This window comes from Lissotriton vulgaris, chromosome 9, assembly GCF_964263255.1.
Source record: "Lissotriton vulgaris chromosome 9, aLisVul1.2, whole genome shotgun sequence".
Taxonomy (NCBI): Eukaryota; Metazoa; Chordata; class Amphibia; order Caudata; family Salamandridae; genus Lissotriton; species Lissotriton vulgaris.
Genome location: NC_141697.1, coordinates 836018957 through 836044146, shown reverse-complemented (window position 1 = coordinate 836044146; position 25190 = coordinate 836018957). Strand labels below are relative to the sequence as shown.

General features: G+C 41.5%; 1 protein-coding gene across 1 annotated transcript in view; it reads right to left on the bottom strand.

Annotated features, from left to right (window-relative positions):
- Nucleotides 1–25190, bottom strand: part of SCYL1 (SCY1 like pseudokinase 1) — a 1168528-nt gene that overhangs the window by 859865 nt on the left and 283473 nt on the right. The gene's annotated exons all lie outside the window — the stretch shown is intronic.

Genomic DNA, 25190 nt, shown 5'->3' with positions numbered 1-25190 from the left:
GGCCCCAGTGCTAACACTCTGCAGACATAAGCAAGTCAAGGACAAGGAAAGAACAGTCTGACCGTACGCAATGACACTACAGGCACTACCCAGGAGAAGAGTACCAACCCAGCAAAGAATAGCCTCCCCAAAAAACCAGAAGTGAAAAAAGGCCCAATACGTTTCCACACAATTAATTTACCACTGCAGGCACTACCTTATGTAGTTGTTTTAACAGGGGTTCCCCCGCTCAAGGAAGGCAAAAAAGAAAAAATGACAGAGTTAAAAAATAAAAGCATACAATGGCTAAGAATAAATAGACCCTTACCGCCTCACATTTCCGGGGAAATACTCTCTGTGAGAAGAGGGGAATGGATAGGGAAGGGAATAAAAACCATAGCTGGAGACATTATAGCTATACATTTTAGGGACACCTCAGCAGTGAACCATATTTGTAACGTCCCAATGCATGGTTCAACCTCCAACATCTACCCATTACATCTATCATATTTTTATCCCTCAGTACCACAGAGACCAATACATATAAACAGGGCCCAGATGAGTAGAGCCCCACATTTTGGGCTGCAAAACAGGCGGGAACAGTGGCAAGCACCGTGGCAGGCTCTCCCCTCATACGATCCAGCCATTGCAATGCACGCACATTGGAACAAGTTCTGTGCACTGGATGAGGTGGATTGACTCGCTCAGGATCAAACAAGTCCATCTCAACCCGTTGGTGGTCCCTCAGAGAAAGGACACCCACAATCAGGGAGTACCACACTTACTGTAGTAGTAGAGACTAGTAGCAATAGGGGTCTCTCCTCAAATTTTTTAGCAACTGAACGGGTAGACATAAAGGGGAAAGAAAAACGGGTAGAGCCAAATGAAGGTAATATTCAGACCATAACTGATAGCCCAACAATACCGGGGAAGGCCAGGGGACCCAGTACACTAGGGGAGGGCGCAAACAGGCCTGGCAATCCGGATGGATTGAGAGTTATATCTTGGAACATAGCTGGGGTGGCGGCCAAATTCAAATGTAAGGAATGGAGGGACTACATAAATAGATTTCAAATTATATGTCTCCAGGAGACCTGGGCAGTCGAGCCTGGCCAATACACACTGGATGGGTTTAAATGTTTTGCGGTCCCAGCTGTAAGGGCAGCATCAGGGAGAGCAATTGGCGGATTGCTTATTTATGCGGATCTCCGCATACAAGGGGCATGGTCCAATTTAAAATGGGAATCAGTGAATATGCAGGCGATAGGCTTCCGCAATATGGGGCTAAACATTATGGTGATAAATTGGTACAATGCCGTGGGAACAAACATCAGTGCCAACACCATCAAAGAACTGGATGGTCATCTACAGGCACAGCAAGTATCCAACAAGTCTGCCAGGAACCCATATGTCATCCTAGCAGGAGACTTCAATTGTCATCTGAGCGAGAGATTAAGACCAATTAACAAAGAATGGTCAAGATGTACAGTAGCAAGCGGTCCACATTTTGTCCATTCTGTAGAAGGGCTGGAAATAGATAACCTTATTAACAAGCACAATCTGACACATGTAATGGACCTAACAAAGGTAGATCGTGCTGGGGAACTCAACCCAACATTTAAAGGTAGAGGTTGTCATTCCTACATAGATTTTATCATGGTCTCCCCTACACTCAGAAAATGGATTGGCCACTTCAATATTGAACTTAGCCCCTTCAGCGACCACAACCCCTTGGTTGTGGACCTAATATGCCTTAACTTTGAAAAATCAGAGGGTAGACCTGGCACCATAGAAAAGGCCACAGACCAGGGGAGGAGATTAAGGTGGGCCAAGATAAACGGAGATGAATTCTACCGCAACCTTGTAATAAAAGGCCAAAAACATATAAATGTTTGCCTCGATGAAAACATGGTAGGAGAAAGTGTGGTCAGGGCATTTGAAGAAATAGCCTGCCTTGTGGACGGACTATTAAAATCAGCAAAAGGACCAAAAACAACTCAGACCCCTCGATGGTTCGACCACGACTGCACTAAGGCACTTAAAGATCTAAAAAAATGCCTCAGCCAGAGACTAAGGGATAATTCTAAAATAGCTTGCTGTAGATCTAATTACAAAAAAAACCTGATATCTCGCAAACTAACTCTGCAAACCCAGGTATGGGAGGACCTAAGGGAGGCGGCAGTGAGGAGGGACATGGCTGCATTTTGGAAAGTCATCAATGATCCATGTTTTAGTGACTCGAGCGGGCCACAGGTGGTAAATACAATACTACCCGAACAATGGTATTACCAAAGCCTTTATAGTCACACGGGAGCGCCACAGCGGGAGGAGGGAGTAAGTCCATCAGTACCCATTAGTTTAGACTTCTCCCTGACCGAAGTGAAACTTGCAATCTCAGGGCTATCAAAAAACAAAACGCCAGGTCCTGACGGCATACCACCGGACCTCTACTTGAGCAACACCGATCTGTGGGCCCCCATTCTCACGAGGGCCTTGAATGAGGCAGTAGTGGCAGGACTGCCCCGTTCCTGGTCCAGGCAACCATCGTGCCCATTTACAAAAAGGGGAATCGGGATGACCCACAATGTTACCGTCCCATATCGTTAATCGACGTGACGGCCAAGGTCCTGGGGCGTGTCATCCTAAGCCGCTTACAATCTTGGGCAGAGGACAATGACATACTATCTGACACGCAATACGGTTTCAGAGAAGGGAGATCAACAACTAACTAATGTCTAAACTTATACCTTCTGACGGCGAAGTACACCATTGCCAGCAAAGGGGTTATCCACATGGGGCTCATGGACCTCTCGGCGGCCTTTGATCGCGTCAATAGACAAAAACTATGGGCCTTGATGACAAATCTAGGAGTGGATGAGGGGCTAGTTGACACACTAAAAGCCCTACATTGGGAGACCACAGCCACAGTGAGATACACGCAAGAAGGAATGAAGACAGAACCATTCTCCTGCACCAGCGGGGTGCGCCAGGGCTGTATACTAGCCCCATTCCTATTCTCACTATACATCAACAATCTGGACAAAGAGCTAGTGAAGTTGGGTGTGGACTCCCCCCAAATAGGTCAGCGCCCGGTGCCAGTCCTCTTATATGCGGACGACGCCGTGTTGTTGGCCCGCACCCGACTGGGACTCAAAAAATTGATTGATGGCTTTGTCAACTTCATGAACTCGCTTGACCTTGCAGCAAATTTGGAAAAATCATATGTAATGTCAACAGGCACAAGCCCCAAAAGGGACTTTGTACACATGATAGGATCCCATAGGCTGGGAAGGGTGAAGTCCTTTTCCTACCTAGGAGTCCTTTTTGACGAGAAATTGGAATTCAAAAGTCTCATTGAAAAACATGCAGCTAAACTGGTGGCATCAACGAGTGCCATAATGGCATACGGGAGGAGACTTGGCAGATGGTCACCGGAGCAGATACTTAACCTGTATCGATCAATTGTCTGTTCCAAAGTATCCTACGGTGCTGAAGTATGGGGTTTTAAGACCAACCAGGTGTGCCAGATCCAAAAAGAGGAAAATAAGTTCTTCAAAAGGTTATTAAAGGTTCCCCAGAGAACCCCCTCTTACATCACACACAATGAACTGGGGGAAATCATACATTGAAGATAGAATAATGATTAGACCACTCCTGGCTTGGATAAAAATTTGGATCAACCCAGAGGCCAATTTTAGCCGACAAATTATCAAAGACTGTATGAGCCGGGACAGAGGGGGACAGATCCTGTGGTTAAAGTATGTAAAAGACTCTTTTGAATCAATTGGCTGCAAGAATTCCTTTTTGGACCCCGAGTCCATGACTAACCAGAATAGGACTCAGGTTAAAAAACTTTTTTCTGACTGGATGTCTTCGAAAAGGGCCCTCAAGGAAAAGGGGAAATCGTCTGTCACGGCGCATTGCCTGCTGAAAAAATCATGCAGAATGGAACCATACCTGGCAGTGATGTATAATGCGCAGGAAAGATTTTACATGACTCGCTTCAGACTAAATCTCCTACACCACCTACTCGCCGTCCCCTCGGGTTTTACAAGAACAGTGGAGTTGAAGGGTACCTGCGGCTGCGACACTAGGTCTCCGCAAGATACCCTTCATTTTGTTCTATTATGTCCCTTTTATTCAGTCCCCAGGCGTAAGTTTTTAGTAAGGATTCTGAAGAAAAAGAAGCTGGGACAGGCGAAAGCAGCTTTACTTTTTTTGCAAGAAGCTCCAGATCCTCACACCCTGTTATGTATAATAAGCTTCATCAAGATGGCAATGAGACTAAGAAATACACGAGAGGCTGTGGATTTTAATAACCTGTAAATTTAGCCCCAGACTAGTAAACCCCATTAATGAACGTGTCGCCCCATTTTAGGATATTTTATCTCTTTTTTAAATTGTCTTTTTTAACTAATGTTTTTAAAGAATGCATGTTTATCTTTTATGCTCTTTTATGGTATCTTTTGAAGTGCCGAATAAAGGTATTTGAAATTAAATGAAATGAAAAAAAATGAAATGAGTGAATCTATCGGTAATTGATTAGATGTGTGTGTAGATCTAGGAATCACTGACTGGGTATTTAGATACTTGTATTGATGTGTCAATGGATTCAAATATGGTACTCTGTATTTTACAGTGAGTGATGAAAGGTTATACTAGTGTATGATGAGGTGTATCACATTGTCACGTGAAAGATGTCATCAGGGATATCACGGACCATGTCATGAATGATGTAATATGTGACATCATAACCAGTGGATTGCAGGCGCGAGAGTTACTGGTAGTACAACTAACTATAACGGAGGAATTTCAATGGATTTGTATGAGTGCAATGTCCAGCTAACTATAACATCCCTGAAACCTATGTTTTTTTCAGTGAATTACCAAGGTTTTTTAAATGCTAATTCCTAACTATAACCTGCCTGAAACCTATGTTTTTTTCAGTGAATTTCAAAGGTTTTTTAAATGATAATTCCTAATTATAATGTTAATTAAGCATACGTGTTTTTTTCCATCTTTTTTTAATGATCATCCTGTTGTTGACGTAGTAAAAACTGCAAATATTACAACTCTTCAATTTTTTCCTTCCTCCAAGAAAATCGCTACAAACCAGAACCACAACTAACGTTAATAATATACAAACTAGGCGTTCTAGTAGAAAAAAAACACCACTTCCCATACTTTCAACAACAAACCAAATCTACAATGCTACCTAAAAAAACAGGCGACAGCTCCATTTACCACTAACAAATTAATAAACATTTAACTAGTGTAAGGACGTAGACAATGTACTGTGTGAATTACTTCCAACTCACACCCATATCTAAAGACAAATATGTAATACAGGTACTAATTATGCACTTCCAACACCCAACAAAATCACAACACCTAGCGCCACCACCACTACAACCACCCCTCCCCCTCTACTACCTCACAGGCAGGGCAAAACAGGACTACTGACCTTCCACAATATTATATTTTCGCTCAACAGCACACTAGCTCAATGTTTAGAGATGTAGCAATCATCTATGTATAAGGGAAGGAACTCACATCAACAATAATTTACACAATGCTAACACGAACGGTGATATGCTATACACAACTCACAATACAAACAAACTTTTCCGTGTGTAGCTATACTATTGATACAAGTAGTGTACTGGACGCAACCATATTATCTCAGACTCGTGGGAATATCTCGGTCATGTAGCTGTGTTGTATATGAATTTAGGACCCTAGTGTAATTTTTGAGATTCATGCCCATATATAGGTGTAAATCACCCTATCCTTATATAGGTATAGAAATCATAACCATATTTAGACTTAGCCTATGCAGTCCAAATATGGCATGGCTACTTCCACTAGTTCTGAAAATCCACAAAGATTTCTTGGGAAAAACCGCCTTCAGCACACAGGGACTTCCCCTTGCTGGAATATTGATTTATCCAAGAACTCATGGAGTTTTCAAAGAACTGAGTCTTTGATGACGTTATTATGTCCAACCTTACATCAAACTCGGCACCTTCAAGGTATAAATATGCCCACACTAGCCCAGGCAAACACACGGTGGTTTGGAGCAGTTTGACCATCTACCTACCTGACACAGCTCGCCGAAGCAAGTGCCGAAGGAAGCCGACCCTCCAGCAGACGCACTGAGAGAGACGCTGTTTTTTCTCTTGCCGAGAAATCCAGCTCCAGTGTTTCCAAGCTACCCTTGCGGGTTGATTGGGAAATCGAGTCCTGAGAGAGAAACCAGACCTCCTTCATTCTAAACCAAGGCACAGAGCTGATTAGACCCTTAGAGAATTCTTGGATAGATTCTTGGCAAAGAATACTGAAACTAAGCTATACCTTACTTACTTCTTCCCTTGTACTAGACCTAGGTCAGGTACACCGGGGTAGGCGTATTTTAGAAGCACCAGTTGAGTACTTTTAGTCTTTATTTATTAATGTATGTATTCTATGTTATTTTATATAGCGTAGAAACCATACCATGCTTTTACAGTATTATTTTGTAATACTCTTCGTACTGTACGCATTGTACTTTGCAACCAGTATTACGATTGTAGCAGTTCATTTCCTCTGCATGAAAAAGAAGACTATTCAATAAATACTTTTATTGAAAACGCCTGTCTCTCTATTTCTCTGCACCTCTGGCGAAACGAAGCATGCACGATTGACTGAGTGAAATATCTATTCATTGTTTCAACGACTCTGAAGATACGTTTTATCTTGGGGAAACAAAGTTGTCCTGTCTATGCGGTTGTCAGAAACGAACCCCTTCTTGTTTATTCGAGAAAGTTTCTAGTGACCTCTGAGCTAGCTGCAACTTACAATTAAGTCTACTATATTCGATAGAGACCTAGTCGACCTCAGTCCTACGTCTACTCTATAGTATATGTTATTCCAATGCGCAGAGCCTATTGGGAATATAGGAACTACACTACATGGCACCCAACGTTTGGTAAGGCGATAATTTAAAGCTAGATACTAGAGTAACTCAGTTGTGCTTTTCACACAGACCCCTTTTTCCCGTAAAATACTCCAATAGATGTTTGGAGTGGGTGAAAGGATAATATCCGCCATAACTGAGTAGGACGAAAATCCTATGTATTTGTTTTTTGGTTTGTTCAACGTTGAAGGATACAGTGTTCCAAAATATTGGGCACCCTATATTCGTCTCCTTGAAACTTGCTCTGCAAACTTTCGGTGAACAAAATGACGGAGAGTGACTACGATAGGGAGAGAGCTGCAGCAGCAGCTCAGGTAGCTTTAGACAACACAGGTCTCCGACAGGATGACCCAGATGCTATAATCATCCTGGTAAACTTAAGGAAAACTATAGCTATAACACTTATAGAAAATGGCCTATCACCCAGAGGTGGTGAAGTAATATTTGTTATAGAGGCACATGAATATCGGCAGACAGAGGTATTCTATTAATGGATTATCTTTCCACAAGCAAATCCAACAACACGTGTTCCACTTCTATAAGATAGAGGAACATCCAGTGGAATACGTTCCTTTTGAGGACGCTGAAATTCCACTAACTTACCAGGAGCATCAGCTCTGGTTTAAAGGTGCCCTACAACATCAAAATCACATTACCAGGCTCTGTCCACTAGGTAGACCAGGAGCTACATGGCCGGTACTAGACAGCTATACACCACATCCTGACATTGAAAGAATGACAGGTCCAGAACTATTAGCTCAGCTAAAAATAATTAATAAAAATCTATAGACAATTGGTTCAATATGTCATGCGGACTTTAACAGTCCAACCTGCTATAAGGATTCCACAGCACGCCCCTCATCAGGGGAACACAAACAAAATTACACCACAGACTATACAATTAGTCATTGGTAAATAACCAGCAAAAAGGGAACAAATTCAGTTCTGGTTAGCTCAAACAATTACTCAAATAGAGGCAGTATTCCCTGATAGTACACCTCATGAGAAACACAGGATTTTAACAATCTGTTTACCATTGGGGATTGCACCACACGTAGAGGACTGTGACACTTGGGGTACAGTCTTTGCTTCAATCTACACAAAAACACATGGTGTTCCGTCTATGGCGGTGATAACAGAAGTCTTAAGACAGATTCAAAATTAATACGGACCAGAACGCGACTTAAATCTTGGTATGAAGTTACTAAAAGATTTCAAACAGGTCTCGGCTATACTATTAGCTAACATCAAAGGTGAAGCAGAATCCGTGGCAATCCACCAAAAACTAAAATAAACTGATATAACAGAGCAACCATATGAACTTGCAAGAATTATTGAAAAATTCTATGAAGAACTAGGTAGAGATATTTTGGGTGGGAAACCAGTAAAACCCGAACAAATTCCTGAAAAAGTTTTTATTAAAAATGATCTCACTACTCCTAAAAAGAAGTGGGAAAACACTAAACAGACACTTCCTAAAGAGAAGCGCTATCAGTCCAGAGGTAGGTCTCCTCAAAAGGAGCCCACTGAAAAGAGGTATAACCTCAGAAATAGGGATAATTTGAGAAAACCTGATAGATATCAAGATAATGATACACAATCCTCTCGTACCTTTCAGACTTCCTCGCAGAAATCCCAAAGAAGAGGAGGATCAGAACAAAAAGAAGAACGTGTGAAGTCCAAACACGATCAGCACGTTCCAAAAAATAAGAAAACTCAATTTACCAAGAAGAAGGTAGCAAGTGTAAAGATCAGACATGCCGAGGATCTGAGGACACAACTCAAGAACGGGGAGTGGGCCCAGACAATGCTAGACAGCGCAGCAGAAATCACCATAGCTCGCAAGATCCTGAAGGATCATCTGGAGACAGTGGACTTGAATGAATGCATTCAAGTTGAAACTGCAGACACCAGGGTTAGTGTACCACATAAATTATATGAAGTAACACTCCGGATGGAGGGGGATATAACTAGAAAAATAAAGGCACTCTTTTTGGAGAAGCTATCTAAGGATTAGGACATTCTTCTAGCTGAAAAAGACTGGCCACCTGAATTTGTCAGGGAATGCCCACATGGCGAAGAGATAATTATGCCAGCCTGCTCAAGTCACATTCCAATTCATAAAAAATACACCTATGCCAGAAAATGGGCCGTAGCCCGGGCTCCAGCATTATACAAAAATCACGTAGGATGGGATGAGGATTCTCCTCACCATAAAATCCAGTTAAAAACTTAACCAACAATGCAAAGGCAATATCCTGTTAAACAGGAAGCTAAAAAACAGGTCAGGGAGATTTTAAATCAACTTGAATACCAAGGGGTGATTGAAACATGCACTTCACCTATGAACAATCCTTTGTTTCCTGTCTCCAAACCAGATAACACATATCGTCTAGTATTGGACTACAGACACTTACAGCTAGATTAATGAAGCATTTTTGCGGGCGCAAACGGTGCGAATCGCAGAATTCGTCCCTTTGCGCCCGCAAAAATGGCATTTGGAATTCATCAATGGGTCATAAACTCGCAATTTGAAAAATCGCAAAAAATTGCGATTTTTCAAATTGCGATCGCATATAAGGAATCTCAATTTGAGATTCCTTAAATGCTATTCATGAACCATTAATAAATTGCGATTTCGCTATTTTTAGCCGCTATTTACCGCGAAGTCTGACTTCGTGGTAAATAGCGAAAACTGAGAAAAATGCACTTTTGTGCATTTTTCTCAGTTGTATGTTACACACACACATGTCCTTTGGACATGTGTGTGCGCAACATAAGTCGAAATTTACATTTCAGGGGTGCTACAGGGTGTCCTTTGGACACCCCTAGCACCCTTTAAATCGCATCCTTATTTGCGATTAGCAAATTGCTAATCGCAAATAAGGAATAACTCCCCATTCCTTCCTATGGGCCTTTAGGCCCATAGGAATGAATGGGGAGTTAATCCTTATTTGCGATTAGCAATTTGCTAATCGCAAATAAGGAATGTGTAGGATTCGCAATTTATTTAGCGATTCCTACATGAATCCCGTTTTGCAAGTCCTTATTAGCGATTCCTTAATAATCGCTATTAAGGACTCGCAAAACGGGACTTTGATGAATCTAGGGGTTAAACTCCGGTTGCAAAACTTTTACAGTACAAAATGCACACAGTGCAGCACTGATGAATAACATCGTGCGGAAAAAATATAAAACCACATTAGATATTTCTAATGGTTTTTTCTGTCAAAACATTGCGCCAGAAAGCAGGAACTTGACCGCTTTCTCAATTATGGGGACACAGCGTCAATTTTGCCGTCTCCCCCATGGATTCAAGAATAGTCCAGAGTTCTTTTCAGCCAGAGTAATAGAGTTACTACAAACGTATGAAGATGAGGCATTATCTTATGTCGATGACATCTATCTTACAGACGAGGACTTGGATAGGCACTTGAAAAGAGTAAACACCATTATACTTGGGTTCGCCTCTGAAGGGTACAAATTCAATTTTAAGAAATCACGAATTGCCCACCTCAATGTCTTATTCTTAGGATACAAACTTTCAAGTGAAGGCAAAAGCCTGGCAGCCAACTTTCTAGAGAAATGTGCGCTGCTCCAACCTCCAAAAACGCTGAAGAACTTAAAGTCAATTCTAGGTTTCCCGAATTTTGGAAGAACTTACATTCTAAATTACGCAGAAAGGGTTAAACCTCTCTACGAACTAATAAAACCTGATTTCAAACCAACTAATTGGACTCAAAAACACACAGAAAATGTGCATTCAGTGCAAACAGACATGTTAGCAAAAACACAGTTACAGACACGCGACAACGTGTGCAACCTTGTGATTCGAATCATCCCAGGGAGATGCGGATTCACATACCTAACCTTTAATGAAGGTGAAAAGGTACCAATAGCTTACTAATCACACTTGTACACTCAAGCTGAAATTAAATTCACTTCAACAGAAAAGATTCTGACAGCGGTTCAAACTGCAGTAGCAAAAGAGAGAGCCCTTGCACAGGGAAAACGCATAATGATTGTTACACCTTTAGAAGCAGTAACAAAAACGAGCATTCCAAATGCTAAGGCCTTACATCCAAGATGGATACAATGGGTTAATTCTCTTGCTGCAACAGATGTTGAATACGTTTTGACCCTTACTTGAAGACACAAGAATTTCTCCAATACGAACAAGAATGTCCTCTGCATACTGAAATTCTACCTCTAGAACATTACAGATGTATAATTTATACAGACGGATCAGCGCAATCCGCAATTGGGGGTAAACAAGCTTATAGTGCTGCGTGCGTGATTGTTAAAGGTCGCTGGCGCGAAGGTTAATTTAGACCTATGGTCACTAAAACTCAATCACTCAGAGACTGTACAGCTCAGCGAGCTGAACTACAGGCTTTCATGATGGCGCTTGAGAATACCGATCGCCAATTCCCCACAATGATAGTGTGCAATTCGTATTATTGCGTTCAGTCTTACAATGAATATCTGCAGAACTGGGTTCAAAACAGTTTCAAAGACGCAAAAGGTGGCACAATTAAGCATAAAATGCTTTGGGAACAAGTAGTTCTGTTACAGAAAGAACTACAAAAGACTCACGTGATCCATACACTGAGTCATCAACGTGATGGCGTTCACGTCGCAGGGAATTCATTGGCTGATGAAGCCGCGAAGGCAGCTGTACAAACGGCTTCCGTAGCTACAATCACTCTTTCAAAAACAGAAATAGATAGTGAAACAATGCTAGCTGTCATTTCCACTAGCAAAGGCAGCGGAGCTACGTTACCTCTAAACTTTCCACTCGAATATACATACATAATTGATGCAAACTGCGTTCCTTTTGCTCGATTCAATTGAGTGGGGGACAGAGTAATCCCAAACAGGAAATGCAGAGGTGCTTTGATAAAAGAAGCACATATGGGAGAGGGTCTGACACATCAAGGGATCACAAAATCTCTACTAGAATTAAAAGGGATGTACTGGTGGCCAGGAATGAATGCCAATATTTACGAATTCAGGATTAACTGTAATGTCTGTTACAGAGATCATAGCTTTGAGAACCACCAGATACCAGACTACAGTATAGCCAGTCCAGTTCAGACACCACGGTTAGACAGCATTGATCTTTCTACACGGAGACGTCCCAGTGGACGGATGCGGTCCCACAACTATTAGGACAAGATTCATTTGGATGTGGCCTCAGCGCTCGGCTGACGGACAAACTGTTATAAAAGATTTGCAAGTCTTTATCGGCACATACGCAATTGGCACGCTGCATTCTGACCAGGGTCCTGAGTTGAGCTCTAGAGCTTACAAGGAGGCCATGGTTAGTTTGGGCGTTGCATTGCGGTACTCAAGCCCATTCCATCCTGAGGGAAATGCGGTAGTGGAAAGAAAAAAACTGTGCAATAAAGCAATCTATAACAGCTAGGGTATTAGGCTCGGGTGACGGGTGGGTCAAACATCTAATGAGTGTCCAACGTAGTCTTAATAATCTGCCAAGAATTTCTCTGGGTGGAATCACTCCATATGAAATACTATTTGGTACTAGAATGCTCATCCAGGATCTTGATTGTCACACTTCAGTGGTGGAACAAAAACCTTTTGATATCAAAGACCGTTTGGCTGTTTTGCAGGACTTAAATGAAACAAGAAGTCTAAGTAACACTATACAGAAGTCAACGACCACTGAAGAAAAACCACCTGTCCCAGCAAGACCTGTCTGGATTCCAAAGATTAGGGATCTAGTCAGGGAAAAGATCGCGGTGAAGAAGGAATTTTTGGCCTTCTTACAGAAAACCAGTACCTGTCTTAGCAATCCACGGAACAAGATCAGTGTTACTACCGCCCCTTGCTGGAAAAAGGGAGAACAGAGTCGTGTCCATCGACCTCATCAAACCACACCATGTGGCCGATAATAAGTAGTAGGCCCATTGGGCTCCCAAGATGTAGCAGAAGACCAAATCTCGCTACTATCCAAGAGGTTCAAACTGAAAGACTTATCACCTTTGATAAACCTGCAGTAAGAAAAGAAGGACTATGCAACAAAGCAATGGAACTTGTGCCTCTTGAAACCCAAATAACAGTTTTTCAAGAAACACCTGTCTACAATGATATAGGCTCTGACTATACAAATATGACAAAGGAAGAAGCAGCTCCAACGATTCCAAACAATCCGGATGCAATTTCAACAATTGACAGAACTGCCTCTGGCTATTTTATCAACTTTGATACATTTTCTGAGGATCCCAGTGAACCTGAAAATATGACAGCAAATAAAAATGTCAAAGAAAAAATAACAAAACTCTTTCAAATTAAAAATACATATCTGGTTTCACCATGGGTTGAATTTTGGATTGTGCTAGGTGTACTTTTTCTCCTACTTTGGCTCATTCTTGTTTTAAGTTTGGAAAAGATGACAGATGGAAAATACAGTACAATAGACACAGCAAGTAAGAATATCAACTTGCTCCTGAAACCTCACAAATAATCTCATCGTGAACGAAGAGACCTGTCATCAGTGTACATCACAGCCGTTCCTATACCTGGTGGTATAGCATGGGACACAACTGATTATGACATTTATGGCCCGGTGGAGGTGTTGAAGATTCCACACCAGTTTAAGGATTCTTTGAGTGACTTTGTTTCACCCAGCACATTTTCTGATGATTGGGACTTTGAAACTGTTAATAATATGATGACAGATTTAGAAATGTCAGCTAAATTCACAAAACATGAATACTTAGAAGGTTCATCAGACTATGAACAAATGAATTGTTTTAATCATTATGGTCACCATTATTTGCACAAATCTTCAAACCCTAGAAATGTTTTTACTTATAACCAATGGGAACATTGTCCAAAATAGCCAAAAGGCAGCTCGAAAAAAATTTATGAAAAGTTTCCATACTTCTCAGGTTTTAATGTCACAAATCTAGAAACGTTTTATTTTAAAAATCTGAATAAGACGGGAATGAAAAACATGTTGACTAATACTAAACAAATTTATTCTGCAAACTTTTATGCTCAGCTGTCTTCATTAGGTTTTAACTTTTGGAAAGACAACATTGAGACAAAAACTGTCTGGGGCACAAAAGACTGGCAGGTGCAAGGTTTAGAAGCCTTGTTCCGAGCCTGCATTATCCCAGAACAAATAGTGTTTTTAAATGACACTGTTCAACAAACATCTTGTCTTGGCTTGGCTAAGATAAAAGATTTAAACAAACCGTCCATACCTAAACCTACACGTGACAGTAATAGCACTGCAGATGAGGAGGTAGACGTAAAACAGATTTTACAACAGAACAGAACTAATCCTGATTGGAAAAAATGGTTAATCTGGCCCACAGAAACGAATAACTGTCAAGATAGATTCCTGAACAAAACACAAGGGTTCACAGTAACTAGGCCAGATCCCAGATATTCCCAGAGACAACATCCAGGGATGTTACAACATACAGTGTAGGAAAACTATGCCTTGAGTGGCTACAGAAATCCACACTTCCAGAAATTAAACACTTAACTTTACTTAGAGAAAGCGTTGATTTACGAGACTTCTTACTTGGACCTCGTAAACCACGTCAAAAATGTTTCATATACGCCGGTATACACTTCGCTTACAATGAAGCATGAAAAGTCACGCAAATGGAAACTGCAGAAAGAATACGAGAAATTGATCGTATTAATTTAGAGAAAGCTCTCTCTGTAGTGGACAATGGGTTAACGACTCTGTCCTCCAGAATCTATTCTTTGAACAGCATTGTATCCTCTGCCATTGACATAATAGAGCAGGACTTGCTAATGTTACAACATGGCCAGTCTCAATTACGTTCTATAATGCTGCTAGGCTGGACGTTACAAAATCTCCGTTCAGGCTACGTGCCATGGCGTCTAATCAACACCACATCATTGTTTACTGTATTTAACCTTAATAGATCTTTTTGGCACAAAGAGGAGCAGACTATACGGTGCTGAGCATAGAAAAACTGGAAAGATTACCATTAACTATTTCTGAGAAGCCAGTCGTAGAATGGATAATACATGGCACCATCACGATACCAGTGATGATTTTCCAGTTTCAGTATTGCTTAAGACACATACCAGCAGGCCTGTATGAAAGGTTGGGTAAAGAATACATTAAGTCAACCTGGAATTTACCATACACACACAAATGTTGGAGTGGGGGAAAGGAGGTATTTCTTAGTGGACAAAACTGTAAGAAATCACTAAGCGGTACACTTTTGTGTCAAGGTATTAATTTACACCGAGCCTGCGAGGGTTCTTCAAATAACCTTGCACGGTTCTCCAGCAGCAGTGATCGACCCAGTTTTTAGGCAGCTATCCAATGGTAGCTACATAATGTTGAGTAATCACAGCTGTTGTGGAATGATGCCAGGTGTAGCCTATCTAGTTAGTGTGTCAGCCAGGGTCACTTGTTGTACGCAAGTATTGTTTCCTAAAAGCAAGACAGACAGGGAGTCGCAGCTATGGCCTTCATTGAATATCTCTTCTATACGAATTGATACTTTAAGCAGAATGAAAGCCATTCTTTTTTTAAAAAACTGTGCCACTGACCTCGTCCAGAGAAACGCATGATCTGCAAGTCGCAAGGACTTCAACGGAGATACATGCCCTATTATCAACGAACTGTCCAATACATTTCGCAGAAATGTTAAGTCGTATCTTAAAAATGTCTGATACCAAAGGTATTGTACATGTATTTAAGGCAGTTTTTCAGGACTGTTAGCACCCTTTGAAGCAGTCCTAGGCATTTTTCCAAATTTCGTGCACTCTGTGTTCGGAGGCCTGCCTCTTATTTTGGGACTCGTAGCAGGAATTCTATTTTTGTTCCTTCTGCTCCGATATGGCAAGTCCAGTCACCAGCGATACCCAGACTACCATGGAGGACGCTCTCCTAGCCATGCGGTACTGTGACAGAATTACACAGATTCTTGGCTTGGCTCGTTTAAGTGATCTGAATACCACATGGTTTCTTTCGTTCAGACCAATCAGGCAAGATTGCATCTTACCTGTTCTACGATGTCTGATTTGCGTAGAAGAATGCGTGTTGGACATTTGTCTTACACTTCAATCAGCACTGCCAACGGATGGTGACGCTTTGCTAGGTCCGGTAACGGCTCATGCATCATGTTGCCCCCAACGGCTGCCAATCCTGATGAAGGCATTCTTAGAGATCTCACCAGCAACTACAGCTGATGGTGAGGTACGTGGAACAACAGGCACACAGGTACCATCTACTGTGAACATTGCTAATGCGACTGACGCTGATGCTTCTCATCTGTGCACAATTGATCTACTTAGTGAAGTAGTTCCACTTTCACCTACTGTGGTAGACGATTTCTTTGCCAGCTTAGACTATTTGATGTTTTCGCCTGACACCGAGAATAACTTTTGATATCTGCACAGAGCGTTCCATGAACTCTGAATTCGGCCTTCGTTTTTCAAAAACAAAACTTCTAATTCTGGAAATCTATTTTCTCTACTATTTTTGATATGATTTTTTTCCAAAATTGACATTTTTTGTTTGGCACTAAGTAATCTGCTTAAAGTAGAACTATTCTTAAAGAAGTCTTTGAATACTTCCTAGAGACAATATAAAAGCAAAACAGTATATTATTTCTGCCATGGGATGGTCTCGACTTTTTTTCTGTAATAAGATCCATTTCATAAATGTACATTTAGTTATTCATTTAGTTAGTATTAATACTTTGATGCTATATACTTCGTATGAAAACACTATTCTTAAATGCGTACAGTCACATGCTCATTTTTCGTGTGCAACCTTATCAAATGCATTTTGTGTGTTTTGGGTGGGATTGTAAACACATGCTTTAGATATGTTTTAGTGCTTATAATTTAGTAATGTTAAACATTATAAAGTGGAGTGGGTGTTGTATATGAATTTAGGACCTTAGTGTAATTTTCCCGATTTATGCCCATATATAGGTATAAAGCACCCTATCTTTATATAGGCATAGAAATCATAACCATATTTAGACTTAGCCTATGCATGGCATGGCTCCTTCCACTAGTTCTGAAAATCCACAACGATTTCTTGGAAAAAACCGCCTTCAGCACACAGGGACTTCCCCTTGCTTGAATATTGATTTATCCAAGAACTCATGGAGTTTTCAAAGAACTGAGTCTTTGATGACGTTATTATGTCCAACCTTACGTCAAACTCGGCACCTTCAAGGTATAAATATGCCCACACTTGCCCAGGCAAACACACGGTGGTTTGGAGCAGTTTGACTATCTACCTACCCGACACAGCTCGCCGAAGCAAGTGCTGAAGTAAGCCGACCCTCCAGCAGACGCACTGAGAGAGACGCTGTCTTTTCTCTCGCAGAGAAATCCAGCTCCAGTGTTTCCAAGCTACCCTTGCGGGTTGACTGGGAAACCGAGTCCTGAGAGAGAGAGATACTAGACCTCCATCATTCTAAACCAAGGTACAGAGCTGATTAGACCCGTAGAGAATTCTTGGATAGATTATTGGCAAAGAATACTGAAACTAAGCTACACCTCACTTACTTCTTCCTTTGTTCTAGACCTAGGTTAGGTACACTGGGGTAGGCGTATTTTAGAAGCACCAGTTGAGTACTTTTAGTCTTTATTTATTAATGTATGTATTCTATGTTATTTTATATGGCTTAGAAACCATACCATGCTTTTACAGTATTATTTTATAATACTCTTCGTACTGTACGCATTCTACTTTGCAACCAGTATTACGATTGTAGCAGTTAATTTCCTCTGCATGAGAAAGAAGACTGTTCAATAAATACTTTTATTGAAAACGCCAGTCTCTCTATTTCTCTGCACCTCTGGTGAAACGAAGCATGCACGATTGACTGAGTGAAATATCCATCTATTGTTCCCACGACTCTGAAGATACGTTTTATCTTGGGGAAACAAAGTGGTCATGTTTATGCGGTTGTCAGAAACGAATCCCTTCTTGTTTATTCGAGAAAGTTTCTAGTGACCTCTGAGCTAGCTGGCACTCACAATTAGGTCTAATATATTCGATAGAGACCTAGTCGACCTCAGTCCTACGTCTAATCTATAGTATATGTTATTTCAATGCGCAGAGCCTATTGGGAATATAGGAACTACACTACAGCTGCGTTGTCTCCCCCCACCCCCCCTTGAAGCAGAAACTGAGTGGGCTGGTCCAACGTACGCAACTACAGCGTAAGAGTATAAATAATTAGCCTACGCCTTGGGCGTGGTTCACTTCTGCAAAGAGAAAAGACTCTGCCATAGCGAAGGTCCTCACTCTGCCACGTGGCTGCTGCCATGACCACGTGCCTCCTCGATAGAGGCCCATTGCGAACTCAGCGCCACAGCACCGCAGACTTATGTCTGTATCGACTACTGCCTTCGATCTACACTGCGGACAGCAGGGTTCACAACTTGAATTCAGCTTTGGATCTAGACTACGGACAGGATTGAAGTTAGCCTTGATTTATGTAAGGCAGAGACAATTCTACTCTATGTCCTCAGACTTTGTTAAAATAAGTGACAAAAATTATTCGTCGATATCTGTGCCTACTACTGCCTTCGATCTACAGTGCGGTCAGTAGAGTTTACAACTTGATACCAGTTTCCCATCCGCATTACAGACAACATTGAATTCAGTCTCAATTTATTTAAGGCTGAGACAATTGTACTCAGTCCTCAGATTTTGTTAAAGTATGTGACAAAAAGCAATCCTCTATGTTTGTGTCGACTACTGCCTTAGATCTACACTGCGGACAGCAGGGTTCACAACTTGAATTCATCTTTGCATCTACACTACGAACAGTAGGGAATTCAGCCTTGATTTATTTAATGCAGAGACAATTGTACTGTATGTGTTCAGATTTTGTTAAAATAAGTGTCAAAAATCATTTGTCGATATCTGTGCCGACTACTGCCTTCGATCTACAGTGCGGACAGCAGGGTTAACTTGAATTCACCTTTGGATCTATACTACGGACAGCATGAAATTTAGCCTTGTTTTTTTAAGGTAGAGATAATTGTACTATGTCCTCAGATTTTGATAAAGGATACAACAAAAATAATTTGATGTCTGTGCTGACTACTGCCTTCGATATACATTGTGAGGGCTCACGATTCAGGTGGAATTGCGATTGCACATAACGCAATCCAGTAGGCAAGAGACCTTGTACCAGTGCAACCCGCCCGAACCACCAATCATTGCAGGGTGCGCACACGAGGAGTTCTTCAGGTACCACTAACTCACTGCACCACAAGTCATCTCCCCGTGGCCTTATTAAGACAGAATTCACTAGGTAAAAAACATTGCTCCCAGTGCGGCCTGCCCGGACCTCGCATCATTGCAGGTTACGTACACGCTCAGTGTCAAAGATACCTCTAACTCTGTCCACCATAATTCATCTCCATGTGGCCGTATTCAGGCAGAATTCAACAGACAAAAGACATTGGTCCGACTACGGCACCCCTGGACCATGCATTATCGCAGGGTACGTACAAGCTCAGCTACAAAGATAGTACCAAATCAGTGCACCATAAATCATCGCAAAGAGTGAACAGTTTTATGTCAGCAATGAGGCATAGTATCACTTTTAAATAGAATTCATGCAGAATTCAATCGACAAAAGACATTACTCCAATTACTGTGCCCCCCCCCACCAACCACGCATCATCGCATGGTACGTACACGCTAAGCGCCAAAGGTACTACTAACTCAGTGCTAAGTCATCGTCACGTGGCCTTATTAAGGAAGAATTCAGTAGGCAAAAGACATTCTTACCAGTGTGGTCTGCCTGGACCACGCATCATCGCAGTTTACGTACACAATCAGTGCCAAAGATACTACTAACTCAGTGCACCACAAGTCATCACCACATGATAGTATTAAGTCAGATGTCTTATTTGGAGGAAGTTATATCTTAGTCTTTGGAGATCTACTGCAACTTACTCCCGTAAAAGGACAACCAGTATTTATAAGAAAAATTGATTATATTAACATTGTTGCTTTAGGTGCCACTAACTCAGTGCACCACTTATCATCGCTGGCTGCACACACGCTAAATCACCAATACTGTGCAGCTCTACTCAACCCCACCTGGGCGTGGGCTCTTGATAACCGCTGCCTCCTGCCTACACTGCGGTCATCGGAGCTCACAATTAAATAGGCTGTTGATTCGTTATTTGCAGAGTACAATACCAAACTAAGTATAACACCTATCAAACCCTATACAATATCCCTTTAGTATGCTTCCTTCAAAAACATCTTTTAAATCACTTATAGATTTAGTTGAATAATAAAATTCACACTGCAACTGCAAAGGCACACTTAATGACAGTATACACTGCGATCAGCACAGGTCACAATTTGAACTATAATGTCCCTGAAACATACATATTTCGACAATGTATTCCATACATGTTTCTTCTTTTATTTCAATCGTAATTACACATGATGCAGTCCAGCTTAAGATCTACACAGCGGACAGCAGGGTTTACAACTTGAATTCAGCTTTGCATCTACATTACAGACAGTAGGGAATTCAACCCTTGATTTACTTAATGCAGAGACAATTATACTGTATGTATTCAGATTTTGTTAAAAGAAGTGAAAAAAACATTCTTGTATAACTGTGCAAACTACTGCCTTCAATGTACACTGTGGACAGTAGGGTTCACAAGTTGAATTCAGCTTTGGATCTATACTAAAGACAACATTGAATTCAGCCTCGATTTATTTAAGGAGAGACAATAAAATGCATCCTGTGAACTATGCTCACAAAGAATGTAGAAGACTGCGCCAAAAGGTACCTCCACCACTGGCAATACCAATTACCTCTGGGGCATCACCTTAAACATCGCCACCAGACATACGTCCCCATTTTGAGAAACTTAGAATGCACTGCGTGATGTGCAATCGTTTAATTTGTTATGGGGAGCAATCCGTAGACCTAGTTTGCAGAGCAATTGATTACCATCAATGGTAGGTTTTTTTCCCCCCTCAAAGTTCATGCAGTCCAGTATGCAACAGTCAATGCTTTGAGTGCAGCCCGTTCAGACAATGCATCATCGCAGGGTGAGCACACGCTAAACATCAGACGTACCACTAACTCAGTATACCATAAATAATCGCCACGAGGTCTTATTAAGGCAAAAATCAGTAGTCAAAAGACATTCTTACCAGTGCGGTCTGCCTGAACCACGCATCATCGAATGCTCCACACAAACCTCCCCGACCTCAGTGCACCACAAGTCATGAACCCTTTACGATAGAATCTTCTGTGTATTATTTCACATATAGTGCTCCTACCTTTGTACAGCAGAAGTCATAAACCGTTTACGATTGAATATCTGTGTATATCATGATTACTATTCTACTTGTTACCAACAGCAACATAATAAAGTGGAGTCGAGCACACGTGCCCATACCCATTTCAACTATCTATCTGTGTCTGTATTTATTATGTTTATAAAATGCTGCTCCTGCGCCGTACCACATTATATTGTGCTGTAAATAGCGTATGCAACCATCTTACCTCTACCAGTAACAAAAACTTTGATTATATAACTTTCTCTCGCTCATTCTACACATACGAACGTACAAACTGGATCATTACATTACTGCAAACAAAGTATATAGTAAATTTATAAGTGTGTGCTATTGCTCGATTTATTAATTTTTTTGCATATTTATATAGCGCGAACTCAACCCAAAACTATATCAGCAATTTACTTGAGCACCGTATTTAAAGTACATTTTCAGGCACACTTAGATTACGTCATTTCTCTACAATAACAGGATGTGGACGTGACTCCGAGCCTCAAACACTGATTTCCAGCACCAAGTTCCACAGTAGACCCGAATGACCACATACGTGTGTGTATATATATATATATATATATATATATATATATATATATATATATATATATATATATATATATATATTTATTTATTAGATGCCCTTTATGTGCCAAAAACTGCAACCTAAAGCTTTCATAGCCCTGTATTACTACAGCTACAACACTCCACTGAATGTACAACAAACATTCATATTCGCAAAAATGCGTCATGCCCACCATCTTTTATGTGTGCAACTATGGATGAATGTAGGATTAGTGATTCCCCGTACCTTCCATGTTGGCCATGTTTTGGGACTGTACAGACACAATGACACATTTACGTGTAAGACCCGGGTGACAGCAGCACTACAACACAGACACCCAAATCAGTTGATTTCTCACATAGCTCATGACGGAACCATGCCCATAGCTCCGGAGTCATTGTTCACATCCTCGCGCAGCACTGCCATACGTCAGTCCTGCCCACTCCGCTTACGCTTCCAGGAAAACATAACAACGCTACATGGCCCAGATTTCCATTGTAGTCATTTCTTAGTTCCCGGTCTAGTTGTCAGAACAGCACACACACACTCCCTCATGGCTGGTATACACCCACACCACACCCATCCATCCATCACATGCGTCACAACACATGTGACCCTACCAATAAAATAGACGGGGCGCACGTGCTCTACGCCATTTTAGAGTTGCTCCCATCGCAAGCGCTGTGATGGCCCGTCCTGGTGGTTCGGACGCCGCATGTAGGCCTGAACTACCAAACAGGGGGCCCACTACAACGTGCGTGGCCTCTTTGGTCACTAAATTAGTGGTACCGCAAGGACTGAGCGGGTGAAGAACATGCAATGAAGATAGGTGCACGATTGTGTCCTTTGCCATAGTGATATCAAGACTCAGCACCAAATGTGAGACTTCTTGGTGGCAGAGCGGGACTGCATGATGTAGAACTAACCCTGTCCACGAAAAGATGAGCAGTGAGGCCTGGGTGCGCAGCGGCGGGAGTAGATGGGGTGTAGCAGAATGGATACAAAAAGGCGACGCAGCCATTTAGGCGTACGCAGTCCTATATAACGTATCTTATTGCATTTGTATTTTTTTTCTAAAGCAGGAAAGTTTTTAGAGTCGGTCAAAAGTCCGTCGCTCGTGATGATTGAAACCACGTGGATCACTGAACATCACTTGTTTTCTATAACCAGATGGAAAACCTTACTACTATAATAATTTTTCATACATCGAAGCCCATTAAACAAGTTGGAACTGTACAAATAGTTGTATTTTTAATGCGGGAGGGAAGGTGTGTGAACGGGTGATATTATTCTACTTTACATTAAGATAGTAACAATTACCAATCATAATATCTTTCTTTTACTATCTTTAGATGTAAAGCTTCAAGGTGCACTATGTCCCGGCACATGGTGGAAGACACATCGGTGACAGAAAGGTGAGCTGTGAATATTCTTTTTAGTCACTCGCTCACTTCCTCTCTCCTTTAATAAAGAAATGAGGCACAATCTTATCTTCCTTTTTATCTAACCGGTCCTGTTTCACAAATTGGCGCCCCCCCCCCTCAACACCTCCAAAGCTCAACGATTGAGGATTCTGCGATGATGCGTGGCCATCGTAACAACGCATAAGACGGCTGCTTCGACACGTGGTGGACCCTCTTTGAATCACGCTAATGGCACAAGGTGAGCAAAGAAGCTCGTTTCCGAAGAAGTCACCAGTGGGCGGAGAGACCGGATAGTGTGCAGCAAGTTGACTGCGTATGCATGTACAATTACCTCCGGGCAGTGGGAGTGGATAGATTGGAACAGTCTGGGTGCGCAAGAAAGGGCACTCACCTCCGGACACTAGGAGTCAATGGGGTGCAACAGTCTGGGTACGCAGTAGTGAGAACTCACCGCTATGCAGTGGGAGTGCATGGGTATAGTATTCTGGGAGAAAAAGAGTGCACAGACACCACCTTGCAGTGGAAGTTAATCTAATACAGTACCCAGAGTGTCCAAATGCATAACGCAGAAATATGCGTGTGCAGTTGTATGTACTCTGCTATTACTAACTCCATACTATCTTTCAGATCACTAAACCGGAGGGTGCACTATGAACCGGCATGTGGTTGGACAGACACCGGAGGCAAAAAGATGACCTATGAAGATTTTCTCCAGTATCAACACTACCTCTCCTGCTCCATCTATTACTTTCTTTCTCTCACACTTTCAATGTCGTTTTTTCTCTCTTTCTCTCTCTCCCTCACATTGTTTCTCTTTCTCTTTTCAAGTTATGGACGCTGCTGTCCACTCTGCACATAAATAAATCAAGGCTGAATTTAATACAGTCTGCAGTATAGAACCAAGCAGACTTCAAGTTGTGAACTCTGCTGAAAACAGTGTTTCCAAAAGGTAAGCAGAGCGGCCTAGATAAACAATGCCTCCAATTAAACGCATTGCAAATAAACTATATTGTCCTGCATAATGACATGATCTCTCTCCTAATTCTGTCTCATCTCTGAATAATTTTAAAGACCTGCTGGACAATACTGTAGATCTGACCCAGCAGGCACTTCCCTACAGACACCTCTTCAACGTGGTCCTATGAGAGGGGTGGGATGTATCAGGCACACTGCACACGTGCAAATAAGCAATATTGCCAAGAGTTATGTTAATTTGTGATCTTTGACCTCATTCAGTCACATCGATCTAATTTTAAATACTTATTTTCATTTTTGTTTTGCAGGTTACCTACCCTTCGACCATTGGAGTCCATCTCACATTTTGTTCATTATACTGTTATGTTAAAGTTACGTTTCTATTTATTGTTGTTTTACTAAAAGTTAATTTAAAAAAATGAGTGTATAGGTCTTCTTTTTCTGACATTTGACGATTATTTAGTGTGATAATCATATGCTCAGAGAAGATTTAACAATTAAAAGTAGAAATTATGTTTATAACTAGAAGTATAATACTGATGCTAACTCTTTACCAGCTCTTTAGCAGAGTCTGTAGCTGAGATTTACGGTCCCTATGGAAAATTTTAAAAAGTCCAGCACAGTTACTGTTTGGATTAGCAACAATGTGTGGCGAACTTGTGACCTGTGTGCTCAGTTAAGTGTTACATGAACTGTTCCTACGGTAACAGGCAGTAAGCAGTTTGGGGGTAGAGTTGAAAGGTACTGGCTGTACAGAAGCGGTTATATTTACCCAGGATCCTCTACATGACAGAGGGGAAAGCAAACGGACGACAGAACACTGTGGGGCACATTACAAGCCCCTTGCACCACTTTCGCGTCACTTTTCCCATGTTAAAAGTGAAGCAAATGTGGCGCAAGGCACTTGTAAATCTGCCCCTATGTACATTACGAGTAAAATAAGTACACAACTCTTCGAAT